The sequence below is a fragment of the Sapajus apella genome, unplaced genomic scaffold (assembly GCF_009761245.1).
Source record: "Sapajus apella isolate SASKATOON/1434 unplaced genomic scaffold, GSC_monkey_1.0 scaffold138, whole genome shotgun sequence".
NCBI classification, from domain to species: domain Eukaryota; kingdom Metazoa; phylum Chordata; class Mammalia; order Primates; family Cebidae; genus Sapajus; species Sapajus apella.
In genome coordinates, this window is record NW_022437078.1 from 656,005 (window position 1) to 673,304 (window position 17,300).

Here is a 17,300-nt window from a genome sequence, read left to right on the forward strand (position 1 = left end):
ATGGTGGTGCATGCCTGTAATCCCAGCTACTCAGGAGGCTGAGGCAGAAGAATCACTTGAACCCAGGAGGCGGAGGTTGCAGTGAGCCAAGATCATGCCATTGCACTCCAGCCTGGGCAACAAGAGCAAGACTCCATCTCAAAAATAAATACATAAATAAATAATAAAATAAGATAAGATGAGATAGACTTCTCTATATCAGTTCCCAATTTCTTTTTTCTCTGAAATTTCATTGGTCTCTGAAGTCTTCTTGTCCAATAACAACCTACCATACTTGTCCAACCACCTCATTTTATTTATTATATTATATATATATATATTTTTTGAGGCATGGTCTTGCTTTATCATCCAAGCTATAGTGTAGTGCCACCATGTTGGCTCACCACAACCTCTGCCTCCTGGGTTCAAGTGATTCTTGTGCCTCAACCTCCCGAGTAGCTGGGATTACAGGCATACACCACCATGTCTGGCTTGTTTTTTTGTATTTTCAGTAGAGATGAAGTTTCACCATGTTGGCCAGGCTGGTCTCGAACTCCTGACCTCAAGTGATCTGCCCACCTCAGCCTCCCAAAGTGCTAAAATTACAGGCGTGAGCCACCATGCCTGGTCTACTTACTTAATTATTATTATTTTTGAGACAGAGTCTCACTCTGTTGCTGAGGCTGGAGTGCAGTGGTGCTACCTCGTCTCACTGCAACCTCTGCCTCCTGGGTTCAAGCGACTCTCCTGCCTCAGCCTTTTGAGTAGCTGTGATTACAGGCGTGTGTCCCCACACCCGGCTAATTTTGTATTTTTTTTTTTTGAGACGGAGTTTCACTTATGTTACCCAGGCTGGAGTGCAATGGAGCGATCTCGGCTCACCGCAACCTCCGCCTCCTGGGTTCAGGCAATTCTCCTGCCTCAGCCTCCTGAGTAGCTGGGATTACAGGCACGCGCCACCATGCCCAGCTAATTTTTTGTAGTTTTAGTAGAGACGGGGTTTCACCATGTTGACCAGGATGGTCTCGATCTCTTGACCTCGTGATCCACCGGCCTCGGCCTCCCAAAGTGCTGGGATTACAGGCTTCAGCCACCGCGCCCGGCCCCTAATTTTGTATTTTTAGTAGAGTTGCGGTTTCACCATGTTGGCCAGGCTGGTCTTGAACTCTGGCCCTCAGGTGATCTGCCCACCTTGGCCTCCTAAAATGCTGAGATTACAGGCATCAGCCACTATGCCTAGCCTATTTGTTATTTTTATCCATAGAATTCTGTCTGATAGAACCAACCACCTACTGCAAAGATGGGGAAACTGAGACCTAGGGACTTCAAGTGAGATTTCCCTGTTTTCATTCCAAATATATAAAAAACAAAGAATAATACTGCATACATCCAAATCACACTACTCAGAATTGACAACTATTAAAAGTTTATTATATATGGGAGGCTGAGGCGGGTGAATCACCTAAGGTCAGGAGTTCGAGACCAGCCTGGCCAACATGGTGAAACCCTATCTCTACTAAAAATACAAAATAAGCCAGGCATGGTGGTGCAGGCCTGTAATTCCAGCTACTTGGGAAGCTAAGACAGGAAAATCACTTGAACCTAGGAAATGGAGGTTGCAGTGAGCTGAGATTGTGCCACTGCACTCCAGCCTAGGTAACAGAGTAAGATCCTGTCTCAAAAAAAAAAAAATAAAAGTTTATTATATCTGCTGAAACTTACGTTATATTTTTTAGTTACAAACAGAGTTGAAGCCCATTTTGTCCCCCATTCTCTGTCCCAGCTCCTCCTTGATTCTCCCCCTAAAGGCCCCACACTGACTATCATATGTAGCACATGCAATGAAAGAACAATATGAGTACTATTGTTCAGTGCATGTAAAATTGCACACGTGGTATCAAACTGCTCATATCATTTGCCACTTGTTTCTTTTTCTTTCAACATGTTTTTGAGGTGTATCTTTATAAATATAAATTCTGGATCATTTCTCTTTAGTAGTTCATATTCTGTCTGGTATATCCATTCACGCATTTAGGATCTTTCCAGATGACTTGTCCAAGGTCACGCAAGAGTCAGATTGTCTTTCCACTACCCAATGGCACAGATGCATCATTACTTTGTGGGCTAATACAATTCAGAATTCAGAGCTCTGCCCACGGCCACTGGTGGAATCCACCAGCCATCTCCCTGGCCCCACTCTCCTCTGTTCTTCCCATCTCCCAGGGTCCCATGATTCAGGGCCAGCTGGGCTTCAGGATGCGGGCAAGAGGGGTTTTAGATGCAAGGGTTTCCTCCAGGACAGAATGTTAAGCCACATCTGGCCTGGACTTAATTGTTCCAAGATGTGGTTAGAAGTGGTGGACTCTTGTCTGGGCATGGTGGTTCATGCCTATAATCCCAGCACTTTGGGAGGCCAAGGTGGGCTATCATGAGGTCAGAAGATCGAGACGATCCTGACCAACATGGTGAAACCCTGTCTCTACTAAAAATACAAAAATTAGCTGGGCATGACGGTGCATGCCTGTAGTCCCAGCTACATAGGAGGCTAGGCAGGAGAATCGCTTGAACCCAGGAGGCGGAGGTTGCAGTGAGCTAAGATCGTGCCACTGCACTCCAGCCTGGCGACCTGGCAAGAAAACTAGACCCTGTCTCAAAAAAAAAAAAAAAAAAGGTGGACTCTTTCTTCTAAATCATTAGCAAAGGACAACGCTTTTGGTGGTCATTAGTATTGTTCATCAAATATTCCAGTTCTCCCCACTCTGGGTACGTGGTAGGATGATCTTTCCTGTCTCTTCAGAGTTAAGTGTGGCTCTGTAATGTGCTTTGTCAAAAAAAAATCAGGTGAGTGCGGTGGTGTGTGCCTGTAGTCCCAGCTACTCGGGAGGCTGAGGTGGGAGGATCGCTTGAGCCCAGGAGTTCTGGGCTGTAGTGCGCTATGCTGATCAGGTGTCTGCACTGATCAGGGGACCACCAGGTTGCCTAAGGAGGGGTGAACCGGCCCAGGTGAGAAACGGAGCAGGTCGAAACTTCCATGCTGATCAGTAGTGTGATCCCACCTGTGAATAGACACTGCACTCCAGCCTGGGCAACATAGCAAGACCAGGTCCCTAAAATAAATAAATAAATGAAAAAAAAAATCAGAGGAAATAACATGTGTGACTTCCAGGTGGATGCTCTAAGAGCAACATGCAATTTACTACATTCTCTCTTGGCTCCAGGAATGACAATTGGCAATGTTCAACTTGGTGGCTGCTCTATCAGCTTGGGACCTGGAGTAAAGACAGCACAAAACAGAGCCCACGACAGTGCCACAAGGCATGTTTGTTTTGTTTTGTTTTGTTTTGTTTTGTGACAGAGTTTTGCTCTTGTTGCCCAGGCTGCAATGCAATGGCACCATCTTGGCTCACTGCAACCTCCAACTCCCAGGTTCAAGGGATTCTCCTGCCTTAGCCTCCCGAGTAGCTGGGATTATAAGTGTGGGCCACCACGCCTGGCTACTTTCGTATTTTTAGAAGAGACTGGGCTTCACCACGTTGATCAGGCCGGTCTCGAACTCCTCACCTCAGACGATCCACCCACCTCTGCCTCTTAAAGTGTTGGGATCACAGGCGTGAGCCACCAGACCTGGCCATGTTTTAAGCCACTCTCTTGGAGGTTGTTACTGCAGCACAACCCAGCCCAACCTGACTGATACAGGGTCACACCTGATGAGTCAAAGCTGCCATGATCCTGGTGAAAACCTACCAATGCCCATCATTTTGTTAAGCCTGAGTTTGGAGACCCCAATCCTACTTCCCTGCTCTCTCAGGTAAACCTGCTGCAAAAGAAAAAAAATATATTCCTTGGTGGCCCGATTGGAATGAAAAACTTCAGGATTGAGAAGACAGTGGATTCTTAGTCCTTAAAAGGCATTCTATGTTAGACAAGTTAGAGGCAGAGTAAGTCATTTCCCAGCTGAATGTCCATGGGCTGGTAGAGGATTAAATGAAGTACATACATCAAGTGCCTAGCATAACCTCCTGCACACTGTGAGCTCTAGATGCAAAGATGCTCACTGAAACCTTGTTGTCAATTAGAAACCAAGAATCCAACAATAGAGGAACAGTTAACTAATTTTGGTACGTCCATGTACTGTCACATAGCTAAAAGAAGAGGGCAGAAAGAAAGAAAGTAAAGAGCAATGTAATATGTAGGTCATGATAGACCATTGTTAAGTGAAAAGAGCAAGTTATCAAACAGGTTAGCTTTGGAAACAGACCTGGAATTGAGTCCCAGCTCTCCTAGCTGTGTGTCTTGGGCAAGGCTCTTAACTGCTCCAAACTTCAGACTGGCAAAAACAGAAGCTCAATAAATGTGAGCTATTACTTTACTGTTGTCATTATTAATAATAAATCTATGGGTCAACATTGGCTGAGCACCTGACTTCCATTATCATAGCTCTGCCATCCTGTAATCCATCTGCCCCATCACCTTGTGAAGTTGATATTAATGCATTTTGTACACAGGAATAAATACTGAGGCTCAGAATGGTTAAGCCAGATGCCCAAAGTCCCCAAGTCACCAGTAGGAGACTTAAGGTTTGAATCCAGTTTTATCTGATTGCAAAATTCACTCTCTTAACCGTTGTGCTCTGCTGGTACCTGGCACAGGTAATAAACTTTCATTGTCATAGGATTGTAGGGCTTTGTTTCTAATGGAGTCATCCTGGGTCACTTGTCCTTTTTTTTTTTTGAGACAGAATCTCACTCTGTCTCCCAGGCTGGAGTGCAGTGGCGTGATCTCAGCTCACTGCAACCTCTACCTCCTGGGCTCAAGCAATTCTCCTGCCTCACCCTCCTGAGTAGCTGGTATTACAGGCATGCACCACCATGCCCAGCTAATTTTTGTTTGTCTTCTTTTATTTTTTTGAGACAGAGTCTTGCTCTGTCACCCAGACTGGAGTGCAGTGGCATGATCTCAGCTCCCTGCAACCTCTGCCTCCCAGGTTCAAGCGATTCTCCTGCCTCAGCCTCCTAAGTAGCTGGGGCTACAGGGGCACACCACTGCACCAGCTAATTTTTGTATTTTTTTGTAGAGATGGGGTTTCACCATGTTGTCAAGGCTGGTCTCAAACTCCTGAGCTCAGGTAATGTACCTGCCTTCACCTCCCAAAGTGTTAGGATTACAGGCATGAACCACCACACCCAGACTATCCCGGGTTATATGACATGTAAAGTCATGCCTTCAAGGGAACACCACAGGGAGATCCAGGTAAATAAAATTGTGTGGTGAGCAGATCTCAACTTTGGGTGCTTGCAGCCCACTTGCTTTTATGATAGTAAACAAGGCAGCAATGATGAACCCTGTGATAGCCAGCCTCCAAGATGGCCTCGTGATCTTCACCTCCTGGTATTCACATAGTTGTGTGGTCCTCTCCCACAATGAGCAGGGCTGACCTATGTAACCAACAGGATATTCAGGAACAATGGTGTGTAACTTCTGAAGCTAGGCATAAAAGACAATAAGGCCTCCGCCTTGTCCTCCCTTGCTCTGGAGGAAGCTCACCCTCATGATGTAAGAACATTCAAGAAGCCCAACAGAAAAGTCCAGATGGTGAAGAATTGAGGCCTGCTACCAATAGTCCTGTTAGTGCACCACCTTGGAAGCAGATCCTCCAGCCCCAGTCGAGTCTTCAGATGACTGCAGACCTGGCTGACATCTTGGTTACAGCTTCGTGAGTGACCCTGTGCCGGTAGCACCCAGCTAAACCACTCCTGAAATCCAGATCCACCGAAACTGTGAGGTAATACATATGTATTGTTTTAAGCCACTAAGCTTCAGGGTAATTTGCTGCACCTCAATAGATAACTAACACAACCACATTATCACAGTATAAAGAAAAATACTGGAGCAGTGTGAAGAAGAAGAGGCGAGAGCGACCCCCGGACCGACCAAAGCCCACGCGCTGCGGCATCCCGCGCTCAGCGCCTACCTCCCGCCGCCGTCGCCACCATGCCCAAGAGAAAGGCTGAAGGGGATGCTAAAGGAGATAAAGCCAAGGTGAAGGACGAACCACAGAGAAGATCCGCGAGGTTGTCTGCTAAACCTGCTCCTCCAAAGCCAGAGCCCAAGCCTAAAAAGGCCCCTGCAAAGAAGGGAGAGAAGGTACCCAAAGGGAAAAAGGGAAAAGCTGATGCTGGCAAGGAAGGGAATAACCCTGCAGAAAATGGAGATGCCAAAACAGACCAGGCATAGAAAGCCGAAGGTGCTGGAGATGCCAAGTGAAGTGTGTGCATTTTTGAAAACTGTGTACTTCTGGTGACTGTACAGTTTGAAATATGATTTTTTATCAAGTTTTATAAAAATGCAGAATTTTGTTTTACTTTTTTTTTTTTTTAAGCTATGTTGTTAGCACACAGAACACTTCATTGTTGTTTTGGGGGAAGGGGCATATGTCACTAATAGAATGTCTCCAAAGCTGGATTGATGTGGGGAAACGCCTTTCCCTTCTAGTTTTGAGAGACTTCCTCTTGGCTCCCAGGAGGAGGGATTCCCTGACTTTGACACACATGGCCACCTTGGCACACAAAAGCCTTGCGGTATGGAAAAACAAATTCATTTTTATGTCCTCTTCTCCCTTTCCGTCTTTCAGCATAGACTTAACTCCCTTAAGCCCAGACATCTGTTGGGACCTGACCCCCAGTCATTGGTTACCAGTGTGTCAGGCAATCTGGACTTGCCAGTGATGCCACTGAGATGGCACCTGTCAAAAGAGCAGTGATTCCATTTCTAGATTGTGAATCTTCTTATCTGAAGATTATTCTGCCATTTTCATTTCACTTCCTGAAAGTCAGGGTCGGCTCCTGAAAAGTTGTTAAACAACATGCTAAATGTGAAATGTCAACCCTCACTCTAAACTTTCCCTGTTCAGAGAATCAGATGAAGACTTCATTGGGTTTTATAGCGGCTTTCTGATTTTTGGTAGTCCATCAAAGAAGGGAGTTTGAAAGTTGTTGTATACTGTTAATGATTGTCTGCCCATGTCCTGCCTGAAATACCATGATTGTTTATGGAAAGTATCTTTAATAAAGCTGGATACAGTTTGAAAAAAAAAAAAAGAAAGAAAAATACTGCCTTGAATATCTTTTAAAAAGAAATGAATTATCAAATGGTCTCCTTGTCCCCTTTGGCATATGGGTTGGAAGAACTAACCCTTCTGCACAAACCATTCTCCCACATGTACTCACCTGGACAAGTTCTCACAGGTCCGATAAACACACCGCCTTTCTCCTGCATCAGTTCCACAATAGACCTCCCATCTAACCTCCGACTTGTAGCAAGTGAATGCCTTTTTGTACCGTTCTGACAGTCCAATTCAAACAAAAAGCACTAGAACAATATATACCTTGGATTGTAGCAAAAATAAATTTTATGCACTAGTGAAAACTTGGCAAGGCCAGAGGTGATAGTGCACACCAGTAATCCCAGCACTTTCAGAGGCTGAGGCAGGCAGATTGCCTGAGCCTAGGAGTTCAAGACCAGCCTGGGCAACATGATGAAGCTTCATCTCTACAAAAATACAAAAATTAGCTGGGCATGGTGGCACATGCCCTGTAGTCCCAGCTACTCAGGAGGCTGAGGCGGGAGATGGCTTGAGCCCAGGAGGTCAAGGCTGCAGTGAGCTGAGATTGTGCCACTGTACTCCAGCCTGGGTAACAGAGTGAGATCCTGTCTCAAAACAAAACAAAACAAGACCAGGTATGGCAGCTCATGCCTGTAATCCCAGCACTTTGGGAGGCTGAGGTGGGTGGATGACTTGAAGTCAGGAGTTCGAGACCAGCCTGGTCAACATGGCGAAACCCTGTCTCTACTAAAAATAAAAAAAGTTAGCTAGGCATGGTGGCACATGCCTGTAATCTCAGCCACTAGGTAGGCTGAGGCAGGAGAATCACTTGAACCTGGGAAGTGGAGGTTGCAGTGGGCCGAGATCAAGACACTGCATTCCAGCCTGGGTGATGGAGTGAGACTCTGTCTCAAAAAAAAAAAAAACAAAAAAACTTGATGATACCTTTTGGAGGCCATCCATGAGACTACACACAGCCTGCCATGCTAAGTGGTTTCATCAATAGTTGAAAAAGCAAAACACTTCACTTCCTTTGAGCCCAAACCCCTCCTTCTGCCCTAGTTGGGGATGTGGGGATTCTGTCGCCTCAACACCATCTTCTTATAGGTCTCTCAAATCTATCCAGGACAACCAACTGGAGAGAAGCTCCTTCTTCCTATGGTGAAGTCTGCTTTCAGTGGAGAGGAGCAGGTAGTGAGTCTTCACAGTGCAGTACTTCGGTTCAGATCCAGAGCTGCTGCTTCTTGGCTCTGTCACCCTGGGTAAGTTACTTAACACCCTTGTACCTGAGCTTCCTCTTCCCAGCTATGGGGCTAATAATAGCACTTTCCTCATAGAGTTGTTGAAGGGATCAAATGAGAAAAGGATCAATCATCTAGAGTTTAGCACATTGCCTGGCAATTAGTAAGAGCGCATTTTTGTTTTTATTGTTAATCAGAAATAATAGCAATAGCCTGGTGTGATGGGGCATGCCTGTAATCCCAGCACTTTGGGAAGTCAAGGCAGGAGGATCACTTGAGCCCAGGAGTTCAAGATCAGCCTGAGCAATACAGCAAGACCTCACCTTTACCAATATATATATATATATATATATATATATATATATATATATATATATTGGCCAGGCACGTTGGCTCACGCCTGTAATCCCAGCACTTTGGGAGGCTGAAGCAGGTATATCACCTGAGGTCAGGAGTTTGAGACCAGCCTGACTGACATGGAGAAACCCCATCTCTACTAAAAATACGGAAAATTATCCAGGCATGGTGGCACATGCCTTTAATCCCAGCTACTTGGGAGGCTGAAGCTGGAGAATCGCTTGAACCTGGGAAGCGGGGGCTGTGGTGAGCCGAGATCGCATCACTACACTCCAGCCTGGGCAACAAGAGCAAAACTCCATCTCAAAAAAAAAAAAAAAAAGAAATTAGCTGGGCTTGGTGGCACTTGCCAGTAGTCCCAGCTACTTGGGAGGCTGAGGTGGGAGGATCCCTTGAGCCCAGGAAGTTGAGGCTGCAGTGATTACTGATTGCACCACTGCACTCCAGCCTGAGTGACAGAGCAAGACCCTGTCTCAAAACAAAAAAAAAAAAAAAAAAGAAGAATAGCAATAATGATAGCTACTAGGCTAGGTGTGGTGGCTCACATCTATAATTTCAGCACATTGGGAGGTCCAGGCAAATAGATCACCTGAGATTAGGAGTTTGAGACCAGCCTGGCCAACATGGTGAAACTCTGTCTCTACTAAACAAACAAGCAAACAAAAATTAGCCAGGTATGTTGGCACATGCCTATAATCCTAGCTACTTGGGAGGCTGAGGCAGGACAATCACTTGAATCCAGGAGGTGGAGGTTGCAGTGAGCTGAGGTCACGCCACTGCACTCCAGCCTGGGCAACAGAGTGAGACTCTGTCTCAAGTAATAATAATAATAATAATAATAATAATGATAGCTACTATTTAGTAAGGGCTTCCCACATGGCTAGCATCCTTTACATGTACTATCTCATTTAATCTTGTGAGATAGGGCCTCTTAATTTTCCTCATTTTAGAAATGAGGAAGTCGAGGCACAGAGAGGTGAAGTGCTTTGCCCAAGATTACACAGACTCAGGTAATCAGGTGTAGGAACCCTCATCCTTAACCACTTTGCTGCAGCATCCCAAGAGGAATGGAGCGAAGGGCCCTGCAAACACTAGGAACACTGCAGGGATTGAGGAGATTAAGGAGAAGGGGCAGAGGCGAGGTCATGCAGTAAAGGAACAGTCCAGAGGAGAAGAGACTTTCCCAAGTGGCAGACACAGCGTTGGCATGGAGTCCTCTGTGAGGACCACCATCTGTCTGTCTTGCCTGTAGTGGGATAGTGGGGTCTCTTGTGTGCGTGGCTGAGCCACCACAATCTCTAGCACCAGCTCCCCAGGACTCTGAGCTGCTACAGTGGCAGGGTCCCACAGCAGCATGGACGCCCTGGTGAGGCCTGGGTTTGGACATGCCAAGAGCCCTGCTGACAGCTCTACCTTGCCTTTTCTGAATACCTGCTGTGGCTGCAACACAGTACTGGCTCATTAAAATCAGGGTCTGGGCTGGCGCGGTGGCTCACGCCTGTAATCCCAGCACTTTGGGGGGCTGAGGTGGGCGGATCACGAGGTCAGGAGTTCAAGACTAGTCTGACCAACATAATGAAACCCCGTCTCAACTAAAAATACAAAAAATTAGCTGGGTGTGGTGGTGTGCACCTGTAATCCCAGTTACTCAGGAGGCTGAGGCAGGAGAATCGCATGAACCGGGGAGGCGGAGGTTGCAGTGAGAGGAGATTGCACCATTGCACTCCAGCCTAGGCGACAGTGCGAGACTCCGTCTCAAAAAAAAAAAAAATCAGGGTCTGCCAGAGGGGAAAGCCAGGCCATTTCATTTGCAAAGATGCAACAGTATAAGATGGCTTCACACAGTGGCTCACATCTGTAATCCCTTTGCACTTGGAAGGTGGAGGAGGGTGGATAGATTGAGCCCAGGAGTTCAAGAGCAGCCTGGGCAACATGGTGAAACTCCATCTCTACCAAAAATACAAAAGTTAGCTGAAAATGGTGGACTGCGCCTAGTCTCAGCTACTTAGGAGGCTGAGGTGGGAGGATCCCTTGAGCCTGGAAAGTCAAGTCTGCAGTGAGCCGTGATCATGCCACTGCACTCCAGCCTGGGCAATGGAGTAAGATATAGTAGCATAAAATGGGACCCGTTTTGGCACAACACCATAGTCTAATATTCTTACTCACCAGGAAAACAAACTCACAGAACCAGCAATGTCCACAGCTCTGGACCAAAGAGGGTCAGCAGGTTTGGGGCACTCCTCCTCCAGGTGCTGACTCCAGGGAACTCCTGTGATTCAAATAATAAGAGCTATAGAGGTGTCTGCCGGGCCCCAAGTTCTGTGTGTTCTATGCCTGGAAGTCAGAGAGGTTGAGTTCCTGGGAAACGCGGCCTGGCTGGTAAGCCTTCTGTGGACTATGGCAAAGACAAGGAGCTACTGCATGGACATGAGGATTACTGTGAAAGGAAGGGACAGGCCGGGCGCAGTGGCTCACGCCTGTAATCCCAGCACTTTGGGAGGCCAAGGCAGGCGGATTATGAGGTCAGAAGTTTGAGACCAGCCTGGCCAACATGGTGAAACCCTTTTTCTACTAAAGATACAAAAAATTAGCTTGGCATGGTGGTGTGTGCCTGAAATCCCAGCTACTCAGGAGACTGAGGCAGGAAAATGGCTTGAATCCAGGAGGCAGAGGTTGCAGTCAGCCGAGATCACACCATCGCACTCCAGCCTGGGTGACAGAGTGAGACTCTACCTCAAAACATAAATAAATAAATAAATAAATGAAGAAGAGGGACAGCTGAAGCCACTGGACAAGGTGGAGTTGGTGCAGCCCCTCAGAAAACTCTATTCCTCCCCTTATATACACATAGACATACTCCCATAGTATATTTTATTCATTCATAATTCATCATTTATATTACAAAACATTGCTACGGAAACTTCCTTGGCGTGCCTTCCAAATTCAACTTTGTGTTATAGCTACCAGTGTAGACTAGCAAAAATGCATCCAGTGGGCTCATTTCTCCCTTTAAATTTCCACTTGTGGATATGCCGTGAAGATATGGCCTCTCCCCTGCGAGCCCCCACCTCTGTCTCTTTTTATATTTTATTTTTTTATTTTTTAGAGACGGGGATCTCACTCTGTTGCCCAGGCTGGAGTGCAGTGGCTATTCATAGGCGCGATCCCACTACCGATCAGCACGGGAGTTTCAACCTGCTCCATTTCCGACCTAGGCCGGTTCATCCCTCCTTAGGCAACCTGGTGGTCCCCCGCTCCCGGGAGGTCACCATATTGATACCGAATTTAGTGTGGACACACGATCGGCATAGCGCTCTGCAGTCCAGAACTCCTGGGCTCAAGCAATCCTCCTACCTCAGCCTCCTGCGTAGCTGGGACTACAGGTACGCGCCACCACACCCAGCTCTATGTATGTATGTATGTATGTATGTATGTATCTATTTATTTTTTATTTATTTTGAGACAGAGTCTCACTCCGTTGCCCAGGCTGGAGTGCAGTGGCGCGATCTCGATTCACTGCAGCCTCCACCTCCCGGGTTCAAGTGATTCTCGTGCTTCAGCCTCCCGAGTAGTAGGGACTACAGGTGTGCGCCACTACGCCTGGACAATTTCTGTATTTTGAGTAGAGACCAGGTTTTCCCATGTTGGCCGGGCTGGTCTTGAACTCTTGACCGCAGGTGATCCGCCAGCCTCGGCCTCCCAAAGTGCTGGGATTACAGGCCTGAGACACCGCGCCCCGCCCCCTCTGTCCGTTTTTCACTACCTAGTCCCCCAGGCCTCCGCTGGAAGGCGCTCAGTAAAGGTTCAGAGTCCGAAGCCGCATTCCGGGGCGCCCTCCCCCGCCCCTCCCATCCCACAGAGGCAGGGGTGGGTCCGTGGGTGTGGCAATGAACCACGTGTACCCACGGGACTCTCGAAGTGGGGGAGGGGAAAAGGGAGGGGGCAGCACGCCACCCTCCTTTCTCCGCCCCAGCCCTACCCTCTCCGCTGTTCCCCCACCGGCCTCCCACGGCCCAGCCCAACCTCAGCGGGCAGCGGGAGAAGGCGGGAGCTGGGGCTTGAACTGCCCCCTCCCCCATCCGCCCCTCCTCTCCCCACCCCCTTTCCTCTTTCTTCTCCACAATCCCACTTCTCGCTCCTTTTCCTCTTTCTTTCTCCCCTCCTCCCTCCACTCCACCCGCTTCCTTTTACCCCGCCCTGCCCGTCTTCGTCCTCCCACTCGCCCTCTCCGCCTCCCTCCAGCTTCGCCGCCAGAGGCTGAGTCATCGCTGCGGCGCTGCCGGCCGTGCAGGGAGAGCGGGCGAGCAGGTAGGGAGGGTGTGAAGCAAGCGACGCCGTGCGACCCGGCACCACCGTCAGGGCCCTTTCCCGGAGAGGCCTGGGGAGGGGGCACCGAAGGGGGTCAGGGCCGCGGTGGGGACGGGCGACGGGCCCTGGAAAGGTACAGATCTTTCCCCTCAACCCCCATCCTACAGCTGCCGCTTTGCAGCATTCGGAAAGAGCCGCACAGGCAAACTAATATATAACGTTAGGGTGGCATCCGGGCCAGGCTTCGCAAACTGGCGGCCCACGGACAGATCGGGCCTGCGCCTGATCTTTATTTGGCTCACACGGTGTTGTGTTTGTCTGTTCTGAAGTTTTAACTATTCACAGTTGCCAAAACTTAAACATCACTCATTTCTTGGGGGAAAATCAGATTCCCAACTTAAAAAATTAGAATATATGGCAACGCATTACCCATAACACTAGCCTATTTCTGAGTGGGGATACCTTTTTGTAGTCAGGGCATTGCACCTTCTAGTTTGCCACAGTCTCCACCACTCCCTGCTGTTTCACCTAGGCCACTGAACTTCCTTTATGTTCCCTGCCAGGCCTCATATACAGTGATTCCTAGTGTAGTCCACCCCATTCATATTTTACATGGGGATGGGGAAGTGAGGGTAGGCCATTTCCCAAAGTCACATGTGGCCTTAAAGCTGAAGGGAAACCCTGCATTTCCTCACCCACTAATCTTTTCTGCCAAACCATTCTACCTCCTTTGGTATGCAGGCTAAGATAGGGAATTCTTTTGTAAAAAGTGGGTTCCAGAAAATGATCTGGGAATCAGAGTAGACCCCCAAATGGAAGATGATTTGGAGTGTACAGCAGCTCCTCTTTGGAGTGGATGGTAGCTTCTCACAGTTTTTCCCTTGGAGTGGCAATAGATGACAAAACTCGGGTGGATGGATGGACGGAACAGTTGGCCAATCTGGTATATTTGGTTATAATAAGTTGTTTTCGGGTCATTGGAAACCTGGCGTATGAGACGCTGTTGCATAAGGGCTGCAAAGGCAGTATGCCACTTTGCTTATTCTCTAGTTTAGTGCTTCTCAGCTCCTAATGTGTACATGATTCCTGTAAAGTATAGATTCTGGCTGGGCATGGTGGCTCACACCTGTAATTCCAGCATTTTGGGAGGCCGAGGCTGGAGGATTGCTTGAGCTCAGGAATTTGAGACCAGCATGGGCAACATGGTGAGATCCCTGTCTCTACGAAAAATTTAAAAATTAGTTGGGCATGGAGGCCTGTGCCAGCTACTTGGGAGGCTGAGGCAGGAAGATCCATTGAGCCCAGGAGGTGGGGACTATAGGGAGCTGTGTTTGTGCTACTATTAACGCAGTAAGACCCATCATACACACACATACAAAGATTAAAAAAATTTTAGCCAGGCACAGTGGCTCACACCGGTAATCCCAGCACTTTGGGAGACTGAGGTGGGTGAATCACAGGGTCAAGAGATGGAGACCATCCTGGCCAATATGGTGAAACCCTGACTTTACTAAAAATACAAAAATTAGCTGGGCATGGTGGTACGTGCCTGTAATGCCAGCTACTCTGGAGGCTGAGGCAGGAGAATCACTTGAACCTGGGAGGCAGAGGTTGCAGTGAACCAAGATCACACCACTTTACTCCAGCCTGGTGACAGAGTGAGACTGTTTCAAAGAAAAAAAAAATTGAAGTATAGATTCTGATTCAGTAGGGCTGGATGGAACCCAAGATCCTGCATTTCTGACAAACTTCCAGGTGATACCAGTATCGCAGGCCTTTGGACCCCCCGCCTCTGAGTGGCAAGGCTGTAGACTCCTTGCGCTTCTGGTCCACTCATAGATACCACTGCTGCATGACAGCCAAGAGAAGGGGCTTGAAGTCCCACAGACCTGGGAGTGGATCCCAGCCCATCCCTTAACAGTCAGCTAACCTCAGGCAGGCTGCTTATCTTTTCTGTGCCTCCATTTTTTCATCCGTTCTGTGGAAATCAAAGAATAGTTACTTCAGGAAAATAAAAAAGGCAGAATGAATGTGTGGCCCCAGCACAGTCTGTGCCTCATGGCAGGCCCTCTGTAAAGGTGGTTTCTACCACTGTGCACTCTCGCGTGGGCAGTAAGACCCAGAAGTGACATGGTTACAGAGTGGGATATGGCAGGGATAATTTCAGGATAAGAATTGCACCCCTTAATGTGGCCTTCTGGGCCATGCAGGGTGGTCACTACCCAGCCTACCCCTTAATGCCCTCCCATCTCTGTCCATGCTTCTACCACAACGGCCACCTTTGGCCATGGTACCTTCTCCCCTCAGAGGGCTTGCACATGCTGTTCCTCCTACTCCAAGCTGGCTGGCCCCTTCTTATCCTTCAGTCTCAGCTCCTATGTCACTTCCTTGTGGGTACCTTCCCTGATCCCAGAGGTCTAAGGGTTAGCATAGAAAGTGGGAAGCAAGGAACATCTCTTTGGGCTGCACGTACACGGGGAAATCACCGTTTCTACTTAGATTCTAAGGTTATTTAGAATAGCTTTGGGTAGGGGTGAACTAAACGCTGCTTCTGCTAGTCTATACAGTGCCTTTGTGCAGATTAGAAAAAGGAGTTGGGCACAGTGGCTCACGCCTGTAATCCCAACACTTTGGGAGGCCAAGGTGGGAGAAACACTGGAGGCTAGGAGTTTGAGATCAGGCTGGGCAACATAGCGAGACCTCAACTCTACATTTTTTTTTTTTTTTAATTTTAGAGACAGGGTCTTGCTATGTTGCCAGGCTTTGTGCATATAAACTGTACAACCTTATGTGGCAGTTCTACTGTTAATGCTTCCCCAAGCTACCTCGTGATTTGCTTAATCCTCCTGTGCCTGGATTAAGTCTCTTTTATAAACTTTCTTAACCCCATACACCTCATCACAAGTGGAACTAGGTATCTTGGGAATTATTTATTTAAAACCTGCCCCTACACTAGACTGTATTCCATCAAGGCAAGACCATGTCCATCTTATTCTAGGCTGTATCACTAGTGCTTAGCATGGTTTCTGCACCATTCCAGGTGTTCCACAAATGTTTTCTGAATTATTTCAGGAGCTTATTCTCTACCAGGAGAGCTGGGACTCTTACTGAAACAACTGTAGCATAGAGTGAGACAGGTACAAAGCTAAATGTGTGGTGCAGCCCCAAGGAGGGCGATGTCACTTCTGGCTGCGGGGATGCTCAGGAAGAGGTGGTGTTTTGGCTGGGTCTGACAGAACAGATGGAGTTCATTAGTCTCAGATGAGTGGGGGAGTGTTCTTGGCATTGGGGAAAAGCAAAAGCAAAGGTGCAGAGGGAAAAAAGTTCAATGTGTTCCTAAGACAAGTCGCAAATTGTGTTTAGCAGAGTGGACAAATGTGTTTTGTGAATTACCTGCCAATATTTATTTAAAAATCAGATTTCACATAAAGATCCAGATTTTTCAATTCTCTTGAAAAACTGAAAGACCCCACCAGATAGCAATAGACTGGCACTGAGAAGTGACCGTTCGTTTTGAAGATGTGGGCTTACTCCAGTTTGCCACAGTCCTCACCTTTCCCAATTACATCACACGCAGCTCTCTACATTCATTACTGCCCCTTTCTGGTTTGGAGATGGCAGACAGACCGTTTGATTGACACACATGGGAGTTGTAAGGAAGATTGGTTCAGAGCCTACAGACCCTTAAATGCCAGTTAATTAAGTATCCTGGTAACTCTGCAGGGATTTCAGGGGTCTTCTCCAGTCCCGTGGAGCATTGTCCAAGGTACCCTTGGGAGAACCATGCCTGACTTCAAAAGAAGTCATGCCAAGAAGGCCATGCCAAGAAGGCCGGTAAAACCCAGGAAGCAGAGAACTCTGCATGAGGCTTTCATAGAGAGAAAAGATGGACCGGCTCATCAGTCTAGGCTTGGTGCTGTGGTCTTGCTAAGAGGCAGGGGTAGGTTTGGGAGAAGATGGACGGTGCTTCCAAAAGGCTAAATTTTAGGTCGGGCACTGTGGCTCATGTCTGTAATCCCAGCTCTTCGGGAGGCAGAGATGGGAGAATAGCTTTAGCCCAGGAGTTCAAGACCTGCCTGGGCAATATAGCAAGACTCTCTTCTCCACAAAAAGGAAAAAAAACAAAAAGACAATAATAATAATAATAAGTGTAATTCCCAAAAAGCTAAATTTTAATCTCAAAGGTTTCTGATTACTGAAACATAGGTGATATCTAACTTGCCTTTGTTTAGCCTTAAATATTTTCAGATATATTCTTCAATATTTCTGTTACAATAATTGTAGTTTTCTTCTATGTATAAAAATAACACATT

At 47.5% G+C, this 17,300-nt stretch overlaps 1 protein-coding gene, 1 long non-coding RNA gene and 1 pseudogene across 3 annotated transcripts in view; 2 read left to right on the top strand and 1 right to left on the bottom strand.

Annotated features, from left to right (window-relative positions):
- Nucleotides 1-11,131, bottom strand: part of LOC116540295 — a 15,641-nt gene extending 4,510 nt beyond the window's left edge. The window contains exon 1 of the long non-coding RNA XR_004264380.1: nt 10,846-11,131. This is a non-coding gene — a long non-coding RNA (uncharacterized LOC116540295). The remainder of the gene's footprint in view (nt 1-10,845) is intronic.
- LOC116540293 lies at nt 5,887-7,076 on the top strand (annotated as a pseudogene). The gene has a single exon (XR_004264379.1). The product of XR_004264379.1 is annotated as a non-histone chromosomal protein HMG-17 pseudogene (transcript).
- A 1,468-nt stretch (nt 11,132-12,599) lies between the features above and the next one.
- Nucleotides 12,600-17,300, top strand: part of LARP1 (La ribonucleoprotein 1, translational regulator) — a 138,406-nt gene continuing 133,705 nt past the window's right edge. Inside the window, exon 1 of the mRNA XM_032263758.1 lies at nt 12,600-12,987. The gene's annotated coding sequence lies outside the window, so the exon portion shown is untranslated. The remainder of the gene's footprint in view (nt 12,988-17,300) is intronic.